Here is a 20,092-nt window from a genome sequence, read left to right on the forward strand (position 1 = left end):
TCAACCGGGTCGCTGTCCTGGGTCTCCTTCCAACTGTGATGAGGTAAAGGGTTTAGTGTGTTACCAAGATACCTCCTGGAGGTGTGCTGCTCATGGACCATCCCATTTCTGTGGAAGGCAGATAGCTCAATCTCCTCCAGGTCATCCCCTTCTTCTTCAGTGTCCGACTGGTGAGGCATTCTGGATAGGGCATCGGCGTTGGCGTTCTTGTGGCCTGCCCGGTACTTGATGGTGAACTGATAGTTTGACAGTCGGGCCATCCAACGCTGTTCCATGGCTCCCAACTTGGCTGTCTCCAGATGTGTCAAGGGGTTGTTGTCAGTATAGGCCGTGAACTTAATGGAGGCTAGGTAGTGCTTGAATCGTTCAGTGATGGCCCAGACCAAGGCCAGGAACTCCTACTTGAAGGAGCTATAGTTTTCTGGATTACTCTCGGTAGGACGAAGCTTCCTGCTGGCATATGCAATCACCTTCTCTTTGTCATACTACTTCTGACTTAACACAGCTCCTAGTCCCTCGTTGCTGGCATCAGTGTACAGCAGGAAAGGTTGGCTGTAGTCAGGGTAGGCCAGGATTTCTTCGCCAGTCAAGATCTCTTTCATTACTGCAAAGGACTCAGCCTGCTCTTTACCCCACTGGAAGGGGGTGTTTTTGCCTCTGTTGGACTGTCCTACCAGGAGATTTTGCAAAGGTGCTGCCTTCTTGGTGTAGTCCTTTACAAATCTCCGGTAATACCCGACCAGTCCAAGGAACTGACGTACCTCCGTGAGATTCTTCGGTTCCGGCCATTTCTGGATGGCAGTGACCTTCTCCGGGTCTGGTGCTACTCCTTCCAGACTGACGATGTGCCCCAAGTACTGAACCTTCTGTTTGAGCAGGTGGCACTTGGAAGGCTTCAATTTCATCCCGTACCGGGACAATGCTTCAAATACCTCCGCCAGGTGCTTCAAATGGTCCTCATACGTCTTGGAGTACACTATCACGTCATCCAGGTATAGCTGCACGGTCTCGAAGTTACGGTGTCCCAAACAGCACTCCATCAATCTCTGGAACGTTCCAGGGGCGTTGCAGAGTCCAAACGGCATACTGTTGAACTCACAGAGTCACATCGGGGTAGTGAAGGCCGTCTTCTCCCGGTCCTCCTCAGCAACTGCTACTTGCCAGTACCCACTATTGAGGTCAAGGGTAGAGAAGTAATTTGCAGACTTTAGTGCAGCCAGGGATTCTTCTATACGGGGCAAAGGGTATGCATCTTTATGTGTTATGCGGTTTACCTGTCTGTAATCTACACAAATCCTCATGCTTCCATCCTTTTTCCTGACCAGGACCAGGGGAGCTGCCCAGGGGCTACAGCTATCTCTTATTACCCCTGCTTTCTTCATGTCATGCAACATTTCCTTCGCTTTCTGGTAGTGTGCTGGTGGTATGGGCCTGTAACGTTCTTTGATGGGTGGATGGTCACCTGTGGGTATATGGTGTTGTACCCCTTTAATCCTCCCAAAAACAAGTGGGTGTTTGCTGAATACCTGTTCGTATTCCTGGACCACCCTGTGTACACCTTGTTTTTGATGGACAGGAGTGGCATCAGTCCCAACATGGAGCTGTTGACACCAATCACCCACCTGGGTTTCTGAGTCATCACCCTCCGCTGTGTCTGATGAGGTTAAAGACTCTACTGTGTGTATGGCGTCATCATTCACAGTATACAATCTGGCAACAGTGGCGTATCTTGGTAATTTAACTTCCTCCTCCCCACAATTTAGGAGACGTATGGGTACACTCCCATTGCGTAAATCAACTACCCCTCTAGCAGTTAAGAGTGTAGGTCTGTGCTCTGAGCTAAGGGGCTCCACTACCGCCTGGTAGTTCTGTCTCTTGAGACCTATTGCTGCCCTACACCATATCAGCATCTCACTCATTGGGGGAATCACAATGGGTATCGGGTCGGTCACCCGTACATTACCAATCTCACCACCTGTTAGCTTTACCTGTTGCTGGTACAGGAGGGCTCGAATCTCTCTCAGGAGCACCTTCCAAACAATTACCAACAATATTTGTACCAAGTATCATATACAAGTCTGTATCACCAGGGTTACATTCCACTACAATCAGTCCATGGTCCTTTAGTTCCGCTCTCCCCACCTTTACTGTCACGTCCTTAACCCCTACTAGGTTAAGAGGAAAGCCGTTAGAGGCATACACAGAGAGGTTCGGGGCTGGCGGCTGGAGTTCATCTACGGACCAGTACCTTTTGTAGACGACATCAGGTATGATGGTTACCTGCGAGCCGGTGTCCAGTAATGCAGGTGTTGCTATCCCGTCCAGCACAATGGACAGGAAAGGCCTTCCTCCTACAAACCGGTGGTACCAGCTCGATGGGCCTGGTTACTTTACTCCTGGATGATGGCTGTCGGCCCCAGGGTTTGCTCGTTTAAAGGACAGTTCCGCGCTGTGTGGCCTGCCTTGTGGCAGCGGTAGCAGATGAAGTCTCCTGGAGGGCGACGTTTGTCGTTGGTCCTCCCACGGGGTGGCGTTGTCCTCCTACGGGGTGGCGTTGTCCTACTTCTTCTCCTCATCCAGGGGACATCCTCAGGACTGTCAGCGAATAGGATCCTTCCTTCCGGCTCAGGCTCCGTCTGTAAGTGCAGGGTGCTCAGGACAGTGGCCAGGGTTTTACTTAGCTGGCGCACTTCAGAGCGCAGGCTGTCCAGCTCGCTAGGGGGCACTGTTTGCGTCTTTGTTTCAGCCGTTAATGAAGGAGCAGTGGGTGCTGTGGCCACTGGGGTGGCCCCACCCTAGTAACGCTGGATAGCAGTCCCGGTTGTTTCCAGGGGCTGTAGACCCTTAATAGCCATGTCCTTCAGGGTGTCAAAGGTGGCGTCTGGATGATCTAAAGCCCACCACCGTACAGTTCTGCTCTCCTCCTGGGACATCAACCCCCGGATGAACTGTTCCGTCAGCATTTTATTCTCATCTTGTATGCTGGCTGGACTAACCTGTTTCAAGGCCTGCAGGGTTTCCTTTAAGCGCCAGGCGTAGTCCCGGATACTGTCGTGAGGTTTCTGGACACAGTGGTAGAACCTCATCCGGAGATCTGTCTCAGTGCGGTTTTCAAACACAGTGTGCAGTCTCTTAAAGATAGTGGATACTGATTTCTGGTCTGCGGCTGGCCAGGTTTCAACTTCCCGCTCTGCGGCACCAGTCAATTGTCCCAGCACAACAGCGGCTCTCTGCTTACCAGTCATAGAATACATGTCCAGTACACCGCATATTTTTCTCTTGAACCCAGACAGGGTGTCTGGTTTGCCATCATACTGGGGAAGCCATTTCGCTCCAGGGATATACGGCAGGGCCATGGGTATTAACGGAGTCACAACCCCTGCTGGTGGGGCGGCCGCTCCGGCCTGAGCAGCGACAGGGCGCAAGTTGGGCTTCAGGAGCATTAACTAGTGCTCCGGCGGCTTTCTTGTCATTGGCCATGGTTGCGCCCCCCTAGTAAACCGTAGCCTACCTTCTTCACTTTTTATCAGGTAGGCCGCAGCTCCGCGGGCGACGGTCTTCTTCCAGGACCTTGCGTCACTCGCGCCTGACGTCAGAGCGTCCTCTGGACTCCTTCCAGGACCTGACGCGTCCTGGTTCGACGTCAGGGGTGGAGCGTGTCCTGGGCTTCGCGCGCTTTTCACAGTCACGCCTCTCGGGTTCCTGCAGTTACGCCCCTCTTCTTCCCGCATGGCGACAGGAAAATGGCAGACAATGGCGGGAAACAGCGGCAATTGGCGGGAAAACTTCACCGCAGTGAGTATTACAGTCTTTTAAGGCGCACAGTACCCTGTGGCAACGGGCACGGAATCCTGTTCGTGACGCCAGAAGATGACTCGCCCCCAGAGCAGTGGGGTACTCGGCAGCCGGGCCTATGGATGCTGATGGAGGATATCACGGTGGCTGGCCCGGTCTGTGGCCCAGGGCGGTCACCAAAAAGGGGAATTTTGTTTATATGGGGTTTTTGGGATAGTATTCGTGACACCACCTGTGGAATGCGGCTAAAGGGAGCCGCCGCTGCGGAGTAGTCCTCTGAGGCAGATGTTAGGGCAGCTTATGATGGAACGGCTCCCCACAGGTGGAGTGGGCCTCAGGGCAGCGTGAGGTAATGGATGGTGGTGCAGGGGAGAGACGGCCAGGACGGTTCAGGAAGAAATGACGGACACTCACACGGGGGTTCGCTTCGGTACCTTTACTGGTGTAGATGCAGGTATGGTCCAGGGTACTCGGTAGGGTAGGCAGGGTGCACTTCTGGACTCTCCCCAGTGAGCGGGTATAGTCCTCCTGATCCGTTGCTTCCACTTGCTAAGCTTCTGACCTGCCTGGAGCTAGGCCTGGCTTAATTACTGTCTCCCTCTCTTGTACCTGCTGACCTGGTGGTAGGGCCTTCTCTTGGAGATCACTCTCCCTGGACGCTGGGGCCTCCGTGACTCCTAGCCCTGGTACTATAGTCAGCGTTGGTCGACCTGGGACTTGTAGTCCTCCAGATGTCCGGTGGTCCTTACTGGGTATAAAGGGGCCCAGTAGGTACGGACCCGGTGTCCGGTGTATATCTCGGGGTGAGCCTGGTACGCTCCTCTGCCCTCTCAACTCCTCTCTCCTTTCCTCTTTGCCGTTGGCCACACTCGGGGCCCTCACTACGGCAGCAGCAGACGACCTGCGTCTTCGCTGCTCTCAAGTCCATCCATGCACCCTTACTGGGTTCTGTGGCACCTGTACGGAGCAGGGCGCCACACACCCCTATTACCGAAAGCCTGTGGCTGCCAGGAGGAATAAAGTAAATTTCCTCCTGGCAATGTGTCTCTCAGTAAAGGTGACAGATTCCCTTTAATTTCACTGAATGCCAGAGGCTGCTGGGTGGAATAAAGTTAATTTCCTCCCGGCATCCGGGCTCTCAGTGCCGGGCCGCTTCAGAACCCTATTCACCTCCAGATTAACTCCATATCTGCAGGGTTATAGGGATTTTTTTACATAACAATTATTTTTAAATGCCTTAATTTTTACTAAATATAACGCTGATGTGCTCCTCTAGGCACCTTAAAAATTATAATAGCAGATTAACAATAGTGTGGTTATTTGTATGACGCGCCCCGGGGATGGGGACGACTCGGGGCCCGGGCCTTGTTGTTGCCTGATCTCGGGGTATGTCGCGGTGGCCGGCTCCCGGGCCCGTACCCTGGGGTCACTCTTAAAAGCAAGGAAAAGGGGGGAAAGTTGAGTGGGAAAGGGGAATGTTCGTGACGCCACCCGTGGTGTCTGGTGAGGATCACCAGCGCTGCAACAGTCCTCTGAGGCCAGTGTTCAGGCAGCTTAGTTGGTGCAGCTCCCCACAGGTGGAGCGGGGCCTCAGGGCAGTGTAGAGAGGGATGCAGAATAGAGCGCTGGTGGGTGCAGAGCAGCGGAGGAAAGAACAGTCAGAGGCAGTAGTTGAAGCCATCCAAGTGTTTACTCACGGTAGTGTTTTCTCAGCTCAGAGCTTCTCTCTGCTGTCACACGGCGAGCTGAAGCCGCCAGGGTGGGGTTCAGCACACTCCAGGTAGTTCAGGAGCACTTGACAGGACCCCCGCTCTAGTGTGTTCCTCTCTTGTTTGAACTTCTCCCGCCTTGTGTTCCCCACTGAGTCCCGTATGGGTACTGCGATGTCCCTTGTGGGTAACATGTAGTTCCCGGACCGACTGGGTGCCCTTTTTGGTGACTGGTGGTGAGAACGTGGCGTAAGGCTGGGTCCCTTTGGATAAACTCAGATTAGGGCATACAGGTGGCGACTCCGCTCCGTCCGTATCCCCCTGGGATCCACATAAGCCTCCGGACTTTTCCGACAGAGACGTGAAGTGCAAAGTCAGATAATCGGGGACCGGTACCCCCTTTTGCGGCAGGATCTCTCTGGCAGGGCCAGAATAAGGTATGCAGGTGGCGACTCCGCACCGTCTGCACCCCCTGAGATCCTTTCGCCTGTGGAGCCTAACTCCTCTGCTCCCCTCCTGGGCCTTCTAGGTTGGACTCTGACCGGGGACAGAGCTGGTTATAACTCTGCCCCACTCCCCGGTCTCGAGGCCTGAGACCGGGAACCATGGACCTTTGGCCGGCTGCAGCCTTGTGCTGACCTGCCGTCCCAAAGACCCACGACTAAAGACCCGGTTATTTAAATGGCCTCCAGTTATATATGATTCTAATTAAGTGCTTAAGTAAATGCTTCCTCCACCCTCACTCACTACGTGATTCCCCCTAACTTTGGTTCCTCCCAACTCCTCCATTCAGGCCCGGGGCTGCACTATGGTGCTTTAGGCCCCCTTCAGAACTGGAGTGGTGTAGTGTTGAGTGTGTGGTTGGGGTCCTGTGTGGTACTCCATCCTTACCTGGTAGAGGAGATACCACACCTCGTTCTGAGGTGCAGTACCCCTGTGGCGACTGAACCCTCAGGGGCGCCACATGTACAGATGGTGCAAAAATATTCATAGTGGGTGCAGGAGCTCCCAAGTGATAGAGCTACAAGCTGCACGATTATTCCAGTTTGTATTTGGGCGCATTCAGATGTCTGTACAAATCAGTCTGAGATTGGACAGCAATGCATGGACTGGCTGCGGATCTCCTGACTCGAGCGTGACTGCTTCATATATTTCTATGAAGCTGTTATGCTCAGGTCGGGAGACCCATGGTCACTCTGTGCATTGCTGTGCGATCTCGGACTGATTTGTACAGACATCTGAATGCGCCCTATGACAGATTGTGTTCTTGATGCCATAAGCAATGGTGAAGACTCGTATTTACCCTTTATATATAGGAGGTAGCTGATATAACTAGTGTTGAGCGAACATGCTCGACACTGCTCGGTACTCGCCCGAGCATCACGCTACTCAGGATGTTCGGCGAGCACCGAGCATTTCCGGGTTACTCGGGCGGGAGCTCGGGTCTCCGCCCTGCATGTTTGCCGCTCTTTACAGAGCCAATGAACATGCAGGGATTGCCAGCCAGTCACTGTAATGCTGCAGCCATGTTGTTTGTGGGCATTACAGTGATTGGCTGGCCGCACAGCGTCACCTCGAGTATTTAAAACCGGGCGCCGCCATCTTGGACACAGTCGCTCCGGATCAGACAGTGTAGGGACAGCGCTGCTGATTTAGGGAGAGATATATCCTGCAAAATAGTTAGTGTAGGGTCTGTAAAGGCTGCCAGATCAAACAAACAGTCCTTCTCAGGACTAATATCCATCCCAGGTATATCAGGCAGGCAGGCTGTATAGGAGACGCAGTGGTTATACCAGCAAATGCTGCATTACAGTCCTGTGTGCTGCTCCTGTTGCTGAAATTGCTGGACTTAGCTCCAGGTCCCGGGGGCCAGGAAAAATCCTTTTTTTTATCTAAATCCTCTTTTTTTTTTCCTCCTTCACAATGTACAAATACCCATCTTATTAACCTTTTGGTGCCCCCCCCCCAAAAAAAAAAGTGTGCCTCTGATTTTTCAGACACAAATATATCTGTTGAAAATAGTCTGGTGTAGGCCAGAGAAATAGAAGTGTGGTTTTGCAGTTCTATGGGCCATTTGTATCTAAAAAAAAACAGTTTGAGTGTGTCGCTCACTGTTCAGCCGCAAATATATATATATTTTAAAAAGCCTGGTATACACCAGTAAATTATTACTGTGGTTTTGATGTTCCACGGTAAAACATCTCTATTATCCTGTTTTTGGCATTTTTTGCTGTATAAAAATAATAAGTGTCTCCCTGATTTTTCAGACACAAATATATCTGTTGAAAATAGTCTGGTGTAGGCCAGAGAGACAGAAGTGTGCTTTTGCTGTTCCATGGTAAAAAAAATCTCTATTATCCTGCTTTTTGCATTTTTTGCTGTAAAAAAAAAAAAATAGTGTCTCCCTGATTTTTCAGACACAAATATATCTGTTGAAAATAGTCTGGTATAGGCCCGAGAAATACAAGTGTGGTTTTGCAGTTCCACGGTACAAACCTCTGTATTATCCACTTTTGGGCCATTTGTATCTAAAAAAAACAGTTTGAGTGTGTCGCTCACTGTTCAGCAGCAAATATATATATATTTTAAAAAGCCTGGTATACACCAGTAAATTATTACTGTGGTTTTGATGTTCCACGGTAAAACATCTCTATTATCCTGTTTTTGGCATTTTTTGCTGTATAAAAATAATAATAATGTCTCCCTGATTTTTCAGACACAAATATATCTGTTGAAAATAGTCTGGTGTAGGCCAGAGAGACAGAAGTGTGCTTTTGCTGTTCCACGGTAAAAAATCTCTATTATCCTGCTTTTTGCATTTTTTGCGGTAAAAAAAAATGAAAAATAGTGTCTCCCTGATTTTTCAGACACAAATATATCTGTTGAAAATAGTTTGGTGTAGGCCAGAGAGACAGAAGTGTGCTTTTGCTGTTCCACGGTAAAAAATCTCTATTATCCTGCTTTTTGCATTTTTTGCTGTAAAAAAAAAAAAATAAATAGTGTCTCCCTGATTTTTCAGACACAAATATATCTGTTGAAAATAGTCTGGTATAGGCCCGAGAAATACAAGTGTGGTTTTGCAGTTCCACGGTACAAACCTCTGTATTATCCACTTTTGGGCCATTTGTATCTAAAAAAAACAGTTTGAGTGTGTCGCTCACTGTTCAGCCGCAAATATATATATATTTTAAAAAGCCTGGTATACACCAGTAAATTATAACTGTGGTTTTGCTGTTCCACGGTAAAAAATCTCTATTATTCAGGTTTTGGTAGTTTTTTCCGTAAAGAAAAACAGTAGTGTCTCCTGACTGTTGTGACACAAAAATATATCTGTTGAAAATAGTCTTGTGTAGGCCCGACATCCCAGTGTGGTTTCGCAGTTCCACTGGTCAAATCGCTGTACTATCCAGTTTTGGGCCTTTGGTATCTAAAAACAAAGCAGTTTGAGTGTGTCGCTCACTGTTCAGCCGCAAATATCTCTATTTAAAAAAGTGTGGTATACCCCAGTAAACAATAACTGTGGTTTTCCTCTTCCACGGTTCTAATCTACTCTTTATTACCATTTTTCCATTGATAGTGCAAGTGTAAGCTATTTTACTTCATTTACAATGGGCAAGGCGCGTGGCAAGGGACGTGGAAGTGGACGTTCTGGTGATGGTTCGTGCAGAGGACGGGGCCGTGGCCAAGGTGAAAATGTGCCACAACCAACAGCCACATCTTCTCGCTCCCACTTCTTGACCGAATTACTAGGGAAGCACAGAACAACACCAGTATTGAGAACTGATCAGTGTGAACAGGTTATTAATTGGATAGCAGACAATACTTCCAGTTACCTGGGCACCACCACCTCCGGTCTGTCTTCCACACGGTCAACTCTTAGTAGCCGTGAGTCTCGACCGCATACTCCTCCTCACCCTGATGCTCCTTCCTCCCACCATGCCGAGTGTCGTCAGACAGCAAGTGATCCCACACTTGGACACTCTGAAGAGCTGTTCACTGGTCCATTTCCATATTTGGGCCCCTCGCCTGATACACTTGAAGTGGTGGAAGAGGAGATCCCATGTTGCGATGCCCAAATATTTGAACAGCCACGGCTGCAGGAAGTCGACGTTGGCAATCTGTCACAAGAGGTGGACGATGACAAGACACAATTGCCAGGAAGTGAGGAGGAGGATCGTGGTGCGCAAGTGGAAGAGGAGGAGGTGGTGGAAGATCTAGTAACTGAGCCAACGTGGAAGGAGGACATGCAGAGTGAGGCCAGCAGCACACAGGGGGAGGGAGGCAGAGTACCCCAACAGGCAGGAAGAAGCAGTGTGGTGGCCGCAGACAGAAGGCAGGCAACCGTTCCCCGTAACACCAACACGAGGGACGTTGCCAGTACAAGCGGTAGGTCTTCCAGAGTCTGGAATTTTTTTAAAGACTCTGCTGATAACCCCAAAAAGGCCATATGTTCCACCTGCCATGCCAGCATCAGCAGGGGTGACAAAACTACCAGCCTGACCACCACCAGCATGATCAGGCACATGGCAGCAAAGCACCCGACTTTGTGGGGCGAAACCCAGGGTCCACAACCAGTGTCAGCGGGTGTCACCGCTGCTTCTTCCACTGTTGTGCGTGCAATAGAACCCCCTGTTGTGTGTGCAAGGCAATCCCTTGTCCATACTGCAGGTAAAGATGCCCCCTCCTCTCAGTCTTCACTTGTTATGGCAGTTTCTCAAGAAACCGCATCAACGTCCACGTCCACGTCCCACCGCAGCGTTCAATAGTTCATATCCCAGACCTTTGAACGAAAGCGGAAATTCGCAGCTAACGCCCCACAGGCCACAGTCCTAAATTCGCACATTTCACGACTGCTTGCATTGGAAATGCTGCCTTTTAGGCTGGTGGAGACGGAATCCTTCCGCAATCTTATGGCGGTGGCCGTCCCTCGGTACTCAGTCCCCAGCCGACACTATTTTGCCCAGTGTGCAATCCCCGCACTACACAAGCACGTGTCCCAAAGCATCTGCCGTGCCCTCAACAACGCAGTTACTGGGAGAGTCCACCTGACAACGGACACGGGGACAAGTGCTTGTGGCCAGGGACGGTACATCTCTCTGACGGCACACTGGGTAAACATAGTGGAAGCCGGGACCCAGTCGGACCATGTGTGGCACCCCAGGGGCCTGGTCACCACAGTAATAGAGATATTACGTCGGAGAGCAAGTGGGAGGTTTCCTGGTCAGGATCCCTTAAACATGCAACATCCTCCTGCCCCAGTCCTGGGAGGGGAGAATTCTGCCCTTATAAACTGGATCTGGGGCGGGGTTGAGTGAGTCAGAGAACAGTCAGAGTCAGAGTGAGAGCAAGGGAAAGTAACAGCAAGGAGCTCTGTAGGAGCTAGGAGCTAAAGACCAGGGGCTGGAAGCTGAGCAGAGCTCGCCCTGGCAGAAGACAATAGGAACCGGACACAGGAGTCCGAAGCTGTGAGGACTTATATATCCAGCAGCAGAAACCAGCCGGCAGGGGATTTCAGGTCCTCTGGCCATAGAAGCCCGGAGGCTCAGTCACAAGCAAGGGACCAGCACCGCCGTCGTGGAGCGGAGGCTAACAGAAGGCCCCAAGTCACCAGCCATACGGGTGAGCACTACACGGTACACTCAGGGACGTGGGCTACTTCATAGCCGAAGGTGTGGAGGAGTATTTTTGTTTTTGGTCATTTATTTTAACTTATGCACAAGTCTTTTCCCTGGAAAGGATGTTCCTTAACATATTTCACAGGAAAAAAGTTTCACTTTCGTTTTATTGTGAGCCTGTAAAAGTGGCTTAATACCTCTGACCACGTTGTTGACAGCAGTGACCTGGGGGTCAGAAATGCTTCCTGGGGCGATCCCCATGCTGTCCCCATGTCATTTGAGCACTGTCACTATCTTTTTGGGCACTTGTTAGGCTTTTAAAAGACTGCCGGGGGTGCCACCGCAAAAATGCTCGAGTCTCACATAGACTAACATTGGGCTCATTGCTCGGGTCGAGCACCCGAGTATCACGGCGAGCTCGGCCCGAGCTTCGAGCACCCGAGCATTTTAGTGCTCGCTCAACACTAGATATAACTTAAAGCCAGGGATGACAGTACTACAGGCCAAAAACCAGGCCAGTTGTTAAATATGGAACTAACATCTATTCTTTAGATTTGATAGTTGTGTTCTAAACTAGTAATAAATAGTACAATCTATATGTTTACATAACTTTGTTGCGGTATGAGAAGGGGGGGGTGGGCAGAAAGATTTCTTGCATAGTGGCCCTATGCAGTCTGCTTCCGCCTCTGATATATATATTGTGTGTGTGTGTATGTATATATATACACATTCACAATATCTACAGTACAGACCAAAAGTTTGGACACACCTTCTCATTTAAAGATTTTTCTGTATTTTCATAACTTTGAAAATTGTACATTCACACTGAAGGCATCAAAACTATGAATTAACACATGTGGAATTATATACTTAACAAAAAAGTGTGAAACAACTGAAAATATGTCTTATATTCTAGGTTCTTCAAAGTAGCCACCTTTTGCTTTGATGACTGCTTTGCACACTCTTGGCATTCTCTTGATGAGCTTCAAGAGGTACTCACCTAAAATGGTTTTCACTTCACAGGTGTGCCCTGTCAGGTTTAATAAGTGGGATTTCTTGCCTTATAAATGGGGTTGGGACCATCAGTTGTGTTGTGCAGAAGTCAAGTGGATACACAGCTGATAGTCCTACTGAATAGACTGTTAGAAATTTTATTATGGCAAGAAAAAAGCAGCTAAGTAAAGAAAAATGAGTGGCCATCATTACTTTAAGAAATGAAGGTCAGTCAGTCTGAAAAATTGGGCAAACTTTGAAAGTGTCCCCAAGTGCAGTTGCAAAACCCATCAAGCGCTACAAAGAAACTGGCTCACATGAGGACCGCCCCAGGAAAGGAAGACCAAGAGTCACCTTCGCTTCTGAGGATAAGTTTATCCGAGTCACCAGCCTCAGAAATCGCAGGTTAACAGCAGCTCAGATTAGAGACCAGGTCAATGCCACACAGAGTTCTAGCAGCAGACACATCTCTTCAACAACTGTTAAGAGGAGACTTTGTGCAGCAGGCCTTCATGGTAAAATAGCAGCTAGGAAACCACTGCTAAGGACAGGCAACAAGCAGAAGAGACTTGTTTGGGCTAAAGAACACAAGGAATGGACATTAGACCGTGGAAATCTGTGCTTTGGTCTGATGAGTCCAAATTTGAGATCTTTGGTTCCAACCACTGTGTCTTTGTGCGACGCAGAAAAGGTGGACGAATAGACTCTACATGCCTGGTTCCCACCGTGAAGCATGGAGGAGGAGGTGTGATGGTGTGGGGGTGCTTTGCTGGTGACACTGTTGGGGATTTATTCAAAATTGAAGGCATACTGAACCAGCATGGCTACAACAGCATCTTGCAGCGGCATGCTATTCCATCCAGTTTGCGTTTAGTTGGACCATCATTTATTTTTCAATAGGACAATGACCCCAAACACACCTCCAGGCTGTGTAAGGGTTATTTGACCAAGAAGGAGAGTGATGGGGTGCTACGCCATATGACCTGGCCTCCACAGTCACTAGACCTGAACCCAATCGAGATGGTTTGGACTTCAGAGTGAAGGCAAAAGGGCCAACAAGTGCTAAGCAACTCTGGGAACTCATTCAAGATAGTTGGAAGACCATTTCCGGTGACTACCTCTTGAAGCTCATCAAGAGAATGCTGAGAGTGTGCAAAGCAGTCATCAAAGCAAAAGGTGGCTACTTTGAAGAACCTGGAATATAAGACATATTTTCAGTTGTTTCACACTTTTTTGTTAAGTATATAATTCCACATGTGTTAATTCATAGTTTTGATGCCTTCAGTGTGAATGTACAATTTTCATAGTCATGAAAATAAAGAAAAATCTTTAAATCAGAAGGTGTGTCCAAACTTTTGGTCTGTACTGTATATCAGAGGCGGAAACAGACTGCATATTCACTTGCGGCTTTACTTCGCTTCTTTCAACGATGTAGCCCAGGTATTTTCCCTTCTTTATTCCGATGGCACACTTCTTTGGGTTTATGGTAAACCCCCCCTTTCCTCAGCGCATCCAGCAAGGTCCGGTCTATGGCCCTCCAGAATGTAGCTGGGGCTCCTTGCAGCCCGAACGGAATTCTGGTATACTGGAAGCAACCGTCAGGTGTAGAAGAGGCTGTCTTCTCTTTTGCACTTTGAGAGAGAAGGATTTGGGAGTAACCGTTCGTTAGGTCCAGGATGGTGATGTATCTGGCTGACCTTAGCTTATCCACGAGATCATCAATGCAGGACATTGGATACACATCCCATTTCAACATCACATTTAGTTTCCTGTGGTTGTTACAGAAACGCGACTCTCCTGCAGGCATCTGCACATGTTTCCATCAGGATTTCATGTTCAACCACCTACGTACGTCCTGGCAACTCAGAGAACAGGTCCCGGTTCCGCTGAAGTAGTTGTCGGCACTGTTGTTTCAGGCCCGGTGACAGTGTCTCTGCCACTGTGACTTCCTCAGTGTCCCCTTCTGGCTTGTCCAGCCCACATGGAGGTTCAACGTGATCCCTCTTTTGCCCTGCCTAGATGGATATCAGCATAAAAGATTTTGAAAGAGAGAGGTGGTAGCAGTTAACAAGCAGGTGGGACAGGACTTGCAATATCTTAGGATTTCTCTGTGACATCTAGGCCAAGAGAACCTCTACATGACCCGTTCTTAAGTTTTGTCCACCCCAGATGGTCACCTAAGACATGTGAATGGGCACTATTCAACGCCCTTTGTCTATGGGGTGTTGGTACCAACAACTGCTCCACTATCTCCTCCCTCACTCTATTAACTCGGTACAATAAATTCCCACTCAATATAAAATAGGGAAACCTGGTGTCAGCCCCCGACTCCTGTGCTATGCCGTTTATGACGTTTACTTTATTGAACGCTTATTTTAGCGATAGGTCTCTGTTTGGTGAACCCCAAATTTTCTCTGGTCACCCCTACCTCAGGAATCTCTGCCTCAGGGAATACTATTTGCTCCTCTTTTCCCATACACAGAAGGGAAACCCGTCAGACTCTGGGGTTGGTGACACTTTTTTAGGGCCAACCCGTTTCTTACCCGAGTAATCCAGGTCTCCGCCCCTCCCCCACAAGTCCCAAAACAACACAAAGTCCCGGCCTATGATGATTGAGTGCAACAAATCTGGGACCACGCTGACCTCATGGGACTCAGTACCTCGGGCCGTTTCAATTACCATTCTGGCCACTGGATAGTCTTTAGCATCCCCGTGAATGCAGCAGACGCCAACCTTCTTCCAGGGATCAATTGGAGAGGGAGTGTGGCCCTCACGAGGGTCACAAAACTTCCTAAGTCTAGTAGTCCAGTTATTTGCAAGCCATTCACTGTTACAGGACAAGTTTGGGGCCCCTTTCCAGGTGGACAGTCCACACTGTAAGCTGGGTATGCATAGAAGGAACACCGGCGTCTCATGCTACAGTCCATTTGCTCTGTGGTCAGGGGACCATGGGCTGTTGTGGTGACCACAAATAACCAAGTTTGGTTGTTTTGGAAACCGACCTCATTCCTTCGGCATGTCTTAGACTGAAAAGGGTAATTAAATGGGTCAAGTCGTTCACAAGTCTGTGCAGTCTCTGTAAACCACAACTTGCTAATGTCAAAATATCCATGGTTATTTACCTGAAAATATCTATAATCACAAATTATAGAAGTACTCTCACACCTTTCCTAGTCCTCAGAGTTTGGGCAACGCAGGCTTTACTGGAGTCTCACCTACTGGAAACTTCTTAGCCCTGTGTGTTATAAATTTACCTTGCACTAGGTCTAGCTCACTCCAAGGTTTTAGGGTATGCACCCACGATCAGACTATAGCAGCACTTTGAACACAGCGTATTTTCGCTGCATCCAAACCCGCATGTAAATCCGCATGTGTTCATTGAAAACATGTGGAGTTAACGCACCCTATCCATTCAATTGTGGAAATTTCTGTTGCGGAGACTAGCGTCTCTGCAACAGAAATTGACATGCTGCAGCTTGTAAAACCGCACCACCGGTGAGTGTACGCGGCGGCAAATAAAAGCACAGTGGTAATGGGATTTCTATAAATCCCCTCCACTGTGCTTTTACTGTACAACGCAGCAGTTTGGACGCAACACAGGTGAGCTGCGTCCAAACTGCTGCCATTACGGATTGTGGGCACATATCCTTAAGCTACCCATAACATTTATCTGTAACCATGGACTCTCCACCCACCCCACAATTTGGACCGGAAGCACATGGCTGCTGGTGAGGTTTCCTCTGTAGTAATGGGCAGAATCAAGTCTCTTCGTGGAAACAGCTATAGTTGAAAGCCTCATATGTGGCTGGGGGCACTGCGAGATATGACATAGTATCCGAGAATATTGGGCTATGGGTGCATATCCAGCAGTTTTTAGGAACGTCTTTAGAAACTATGTCTCGCAGCAGGACTTGGTGATACTTAAAAGTTTGTTGTCCCAGTCTTCTCCTCCTTTAGTACCTCATTGAGAGTTCGGGAAAGGGATGCAATTGCAATCAGCATGGTTCACAGGGGCAGGGTCATCATCTTTGCTGATGCTGGGGATCAGGACCTTTTTTTAGTGGCTGGCGTTGATCCAAGTATCTTTGCCTTGGAGCTTGACAGAAGTGGCAGTGGTCAGTAGTACTTGAAATGGCTCACTGTAGCTGGGTTCGAGTGGTCTCCTCATATGTCTCTTGACCACGACCCAGTCTCCTGGTGCCAATATGTGTGTGCCGCTTATGCAGTTGGAGTCTGGGATGGAGGAAAGAACAGTTATGAGTAACAGTCAAATGTTTGTGCAAGTCCAAGACATATTCATTGAGGGAACTGTAGGAGGCCTGCAGCTGCTGCGGGAAATACAACCCTGTCTTAGGGACACTACCAACAGTATTTCATCAGGGACAGCTTCTCTCTACCCCTTGGAGCAGTCCTCACTGAATACAATGTAATGGGCAAGCAATCTACTTAGAACAAGTGTGTTTCCTCCATGCACTTCTGGATTTTTGATTTCAGAGTACCATTAAGGTGTTCCACCTTCCCACTACTCTGTGTTCCAACCCATAAGTAGCCATGATTTGTTTCATTAATTCCCCAGTGAAGTGAGTGCCTCTGTCACTTTCTATAGTTTGGGCACCCCATATCTACCAACCGCCTCACTGATCAAATTTTTTCTTTTTTTTCTCTAAACTTTGGTCATGGCCCAAGCTTCAGATCATCTTGGGAAGAGATCAATTCATACTAGGACGTATTCATAAGTACCCACCTTAGGTAGCTGTATGTAGTCCACCTGCAGTCCCTGAAATTGGTAATCTGGTTTTGGTGTGCATTTTTGTGGGACTCGAATAGGCCTACCGGGGTTATGTTTCACACAAACGAGTCATACTTTGTAGCCACATTCGGAATACCTAGCCGCATTCGGAGTGCACCAGTTTTGTAGTACTACTGCACACATAACACCCTTTGAGTTGTGCACAGGGGAAATGTGCTAGGGCAGCCATCATGGGGAACAGGCAAATCCTGGTGTTTACCTGACATACCCCTGACTCTGACCATGCAGCACCCGCTTTGGCCCATACGTTCTGTTCGTGTGGGGAGCCTGGGTCTGAAAGACCTGCAGTAGTTTACGATAAATGGCTACTGAGGCCAGTGCAGTGACAGTCTCCTCTGTCAAAATGGGGCTTCCTGCACTTTCAGTCACTGAGTCCTCTAGCTTGGCCGTTTCTGTTATGCCGTGGCCATGTCTGTTATGGTCAGTATTCAAGTCAGAGGTAGTCGTGGCGCTTCCTAAGCCGCCTGCTCGGCCAAGGCATTCCCTATTAGAAAGGGAGCTTGTTCCCGTGTGTATGCTGATAGCTGCCCATCGGGGAAGGGTGAGTGCTGTGAGTAGCTGCTCTACCGCCTCATAGGTTTGCCAGCAGATGCCAGAAAATTATGCCTCTGCCAAATGGCGCCAAAGTCATGTGCAACCTTTAAAACATATCTCGAAAATACATAAATCTCTTTACCATTTCCCAGACTGCACGCTGCAGCGAGTGCTTTCAGCTCAGCCTCTGGCTTAGAGCAGCTGGAGGAGAGTGGTTCATGTATTACTGCCTTACCATTGTGGACTACTGCATACCCAGTGATGAACCGTCCTTGATCGTTGTTCCAAGCTCTGGAACGATGTACAAAATACTCAGCAGAGGGGTTAGTGAGGGGTACATCAGTGATGTTTAACAAGCGCTATGTTTCTGCCTCCATCGATGCCTGACAGTCATGTTCATGTGTCATGTCAAACTGAGGTTTCTCATCTGCTAGTTTGAAAAACAAGGGCAGGTCTTGGCTCACAGTTCCTCACTCTTCCCCACTCTGATGATATTCTCCCTTTTCTAAATCCACTGATAGTAGTGTAGCTGGATTTAGAACATTACAGCGTTTATATGGGAGGATATTAAATAGGGAGATTATAGGGACAATAAGACCTGCTGTCTGAAGCTCTAGGACGATACCATGTATCACTGCATTCTGGACAGGGTACTACTTTATACAGGGGGCTGGACACCTGGTTTCAGTTTTACTGTCACAATGGGAATGGGTAGTTTTCCCAAATCAAGTTTGTGACATGCCCATAGCTGGCTGAGTATGTTCTCAAACCAAGTATGTAGGGAAGTGGGATTGGAGCATGTGCTGTCCAGGGCTGTAGGAAATGTCGGGGACAAGAGACTACACAGGGTGCCTTCATCTAAGGGGGTGGTAATGACGCACCCCCTGGGCCGTGTGTGGGGGAATACCCGGAGCCGGGTCTCTGTGTAATGCTGGGGGTTGTAGTCTCCGTGGCGGCGACCCGGTCCCGTGGCTCAGGGTGGTCAAACCAGTGGTGGATCTGTTTACTTGATTTTGTATGTTTAAATGTCCGACTATGCCACCCGTGGATTGCGGTCACTGAGAACCGCCGCTGCAGGGCAGACCGCTGAGGCTGATGTTGTGTGCGCAGCAGAGGGTAGTATAACTCCCCACGGGAGGAGTATAGCCTCAGGGCAGCGTGTGTAGATGGTGAGGGTTGTGGTGCATAGGCGCAGCAGAAATGACTCAAAATCCGTGCAGTGCAGTTCAGGGTCTTTACTGTTGGTAATGAAGGAGACCCTGCCGGGAGTACTGGCTAACATTAGAGGCCTGGTCAGTCTGTGAGCGAACAAGAGTCTCCCTGGCCAGGTGGAGGTGTAGGCCTTCCCGTCTGACTGCACTCTTCCTGGCTACCTTGCTGTAGTCGTGTAGTAGCCCACGTCCCTGAGTGTACCGTGTGGTGCTCACCCGTATGGCTGGTGACTTGGGGCCTTTGGTTCCTTCCGCTCCTCGATGGCGATACCGGTCCCTTGCGTGTGACTGAGCCTCCCGGCATTCTATGGCCAGAGGACCTGAAATCCCCTGCCAGGTGGTTTCTGCTGCTGGATGTAGATATCCCCACAGCCTCGGACTCCGTTGTCCGGTTCTCTGCGTCTTCGGCCAGGATGAGCTCTATCAGCGCCAATCCCTGGCCTTCAGCTCCTGGCTCCTACAGAGCTCCTTGCTGCTGCTCTGTCCATTCCTCTGGAACTCACTTCTCTAACCCCGCCCCAGATCCAGTTTATAAAGGGCAGGTTCCTCCCCTCCCTGGACTGGGGCAGGAGGTGTGGCATGCAATATTGCTCCTGACCAGGAAAACAAATGCTCGCTCTCAGACATGGTATTTCTACCACTGTGGCAACCAGACCCCTGGGGTGCCACATTCCGCCCTAGTGAATTTTAGTACTCCGGGACTAAACATATTTTATGAAAACATACATAACAGGGTATAAACAATAACACAACAACATGTGTACAAGAAGTTTAGTCTTTATAGGTCACGGCGCTTCCATAACCAGGTGTCCATGTCACCCACGAAGTATTTTGAGGGACCTGTCCCAAACCCTCCACGTAGGCCCTGGGGTGGCTACAGGGCATAGATGATCCGGCGTTGGACCACGTCTTCAGCCACCTCCACGAGTTTTTGTTCTGTGGTCTGGCACAAAAAGGGGCACTTTACAGGTGCAACTATATACAAGGTACAGTTCCGGTTATTCATTGTCCATAACCTGTTAGTCCATGAACCCTGTCGGGTAACTAGAAAAACACAATTAGTATGCAGGCAACAAACATTTTAACATTTGCAGTATACAGGTATTTATATCACATTTTAAATTCTCCAGCGAGCGGGCATTTGACCCCTAGTGCTCCTGGTGAACCTACGTAACACACTATCTGGTGGTGTTCTTTCTGGGTCCCCTGTTTCTACCCCTTGTGTAGTGGGCTCACTAGTGTCTGCACTACAAGTGTTTGGAGATGTTTTGGGTAGGCTGGGCAGCTTTCTGCGTACTCTTTGGCTTACTACGGGCACGGCAGGCTCACTACTAGCAGAGGGTTGATTCTCCTGGGCTGCTGGTATGGAATCTTCTGCCTCCGGGGCCGGTTGCTCTTCCAACACTACTTGCTCTTCTGTAGGCC

Source organism: Phyllobates terribilis, unplaced genomic scaffold, assembly GCF_046119375.1.
Source record: "Phyllobates terribilis strain yellow unplaced genomic scaffold, ASM4611937v1 Scaffold_1__5_contigs__length_1240528914, whole genome shotgun sequence".
In the NCBI taxonomy this organism is placed as follows: Eukaryota; Metazoa; Chordata; class Amphibia; order Anura; family Dendrobatidae; genus Phyllobates; species Phyllobates terribilis.